This window comes from Myotis lucifugus, unplaced genomic scaffold (assembly GCF_000147115.1).
Source record: "Myotis lucifugus unplaced genomic scaffold, Myoluc2.0 scaffold_129, whole genome shotgun sequence".
Taxonomy (NCBI): domain Eukaryota; kingdom Metazoa; phylum Chordata; class Mammalia; order Chiroptera; family Vespertilionidae; genus Myotis; species Myotis lucifugus.
The window spans coordinates 2,417,450-2,420,149 of NW_005871177.1; positions in this window are offsets into that span (position 1 = coordinate 2,417,450).

Here is a 2,700-nt window from a genome sequence, read left to right on the forward strand (position 1 = left end):
GACTATTTAGTCAGGGGCACTGACCTCTTTTTCCTTAGATTGTCAAATTAAAAAACATGACAACAGGCAACACAATAATAACTGTCCAATGTAAATGAATCAAAATTACACCTATTCTTTTTTTGTCAAATTGGCAAAAAATATAATACATTTTTTAGTGTGCTACAGAATTTTAGTAATTAGTTTATGTGTGCTATGAGATGAAAAAGGTTGAAAATAGCTGTACTAGACTATTAGAAAAGAGGCAAGACTTAAAGCGCTGAGGGATTTTCATGAGTTACTCATTAATGCTATGTTCTTCTTAGCAAATATCTCTAGAGTAAGAGTGAAATAGTGACAAATTAGCATGCAGACATTTTAGGGCTGATTTTGTATTTTTGTCATCTCAGCTTTCCCCTATTTATATATCCTATCTAATAATAGACAAACATGGTAATTAACCATACCTCCGACACGCTTCCCATTGGCTAATCAGGGCGATATGCAAATTAACTGCCAACCAAGATGGCAGCTGGCAGCCAGGCAGCTGAAACAAACAGGAGGCTTGCTTGCTCCAGTGAAGGAGGAAGCCAAGGTGCCCCGCCTGCAGCTGTTGGGCTCTGAGCTTGCACTCTAAGCAACTATGTTGCAATTATAGAAGCTAAACAAACCCCATGCTTTCAGCCAGGCGGCCGAGCTGGAGTTGCAACAGTGTTTCAATTATAGAACCCAAACAAACCCAGATACCTGCTTTCAGCAGCCGAGGTCTCAGAGCTGGAGCCGAGCCTCAGAGCTAAAGCCGGCTCTCAGCTCCAGTGACAGCCATAGAAGGTAAATAAATCCCAGAATAAAAAAAAAAGAAAAAAAGGAGAGGTTGGGAACTTCAGTCACCCGCCAGCCTGAAAACGGCCCTCAGCCCCTCACCCAGGCTGGCCAGGCACCCCAGTGGGGACCCCCACCCTGAAGGGGGTGTGACCAGCTGCAAACAGCCATCAGCCCCTCACCCAGGCTGGCCAGGCACCCAAGCGGGACCCCCACCCTGATCCGGGACACCCTTCAGGGCAAACCAGCCAGCCCCCACCCGTGCACCAGGCCTCTATCCTATATAGTAACAGGGTAATATGCAAACTGACCCTAACAGCAGAAGGACTGGGAATGACTGATCACTATGACACACACTGACCACCAGGGGGCAGATGCTCAATGCAGGAGCTGCCCTCTGGTGGTCAGGGTGCTCTCACATGGGAGGAGCTCTGCTCAGCCACAAGCCAGGCTGATGGCTGCCAGTACAGCGGTGGTGGTGGGAGTCTCTCCTGCCTCCTCAGCAGCGCTAAGGATGTCCGACTGCAGTTTAGGCCTGCTCCCCGCTGGCAAGTGGACATCCCCCCGAGGGCTGCCGGGCTGCCAGAGGGATGTTTGATTGCTATCTTAGGCCCAATCCCCCGGGGAGCGGCCCTAAGCCAGCAGGTGGTCATCCCCTGAGGGGTCCCAGACTGCGATAGGGCACAGGCCAGGCTGAGGGACCCCCTATCCCCCCCGAGTGCACAAATTTTTGTGCACCCCGCCTCGTGTATATATATAAAAGCCTAAGTGACTGGTCGACTGACTGGTAGCTATGATGCACAGTGACCACCAGGGGGGCAGATGCTCAACACAGGAGCTGCCAAGCGATAGCAACTTGCAGAGTGCCCTCTTGCACTCTGGGACCCCTCGGGGGATGTCAAACTGCTGGTTTCAGCCCAATCCCACAGGCCAGGCCAAGGGACCCCACCTGTTGGATGGGACCCCACCAACTCTGAAGATGCCCTTTCAACCCTGGTGCCACCCCAGGTTCAGCAGGACTAGGAGGGACCATGGGAAGTTGGCTCCAGGCATATCCAGCTCGTCTCGCCCAGTCTAGCCCCACCGGCCACCTTCTAATTAATTTACTTTCAATGTGTACGAATCCATGCACCAGGCCTCTAGTATGAGTATATTAGGCACCTGAAAACATATTGTATTTTAACCTATTTGAAGATTTTGTTAAGATTTTCAAAAACTGACCCCCACACTGTTTCCTTTCTCTAGAACTGACAAAATATGAAAATTTAGGAACAATCACATTTCTTCATTCTCACATTATTCATAACTGAAATTTTCTTCACTTGATAGCCCATGTTGACTAAAACATGCATTCTATTCATATGGTCAGTATGCTTAATTAGTCAAACATTTATTTTACATGTATTTTGATGTTCTGATAAATGACTGCTGCATGCACTTATTAATTATAGTATATAATCAATATAAGGCTAATGGAGACGGTGAAGCTTTGAGGGTAGCGGGTGGAGCCGTGGTGGGGATGGAAACTCAGGGTCCATGCCTGTCCCAGCCCTGACCTCGCTCCGGGGCAGCGCTGGTCCCCATCCGCCTCTGTCCCCTCCGGGTCCCAGGGCCGGGTTGAGACCCGGCTGCTGGCGTCCCCGGTGGAGCAGGGGGTTCGCACAGCCCTACTTCCTCCAGCCCCTCCGCTCCGCGTGGGAAACCTGGTACCCTCTCCTCACCTCGCTCAGTCCCATGGCGGGTTTATTCTGGCTGCCCTGCTATCTGCCCCAGGGCAATAAATCAAGGCAGGGCAGGACTGCACCATCTCTATGTCCTGGCTACAGCAGTCTTCATTATGCTCCTTGAAAAGCCAAGGGCCTGGAAAGAAGAGAGTGGAGAAAGTGGACCGTACCTACA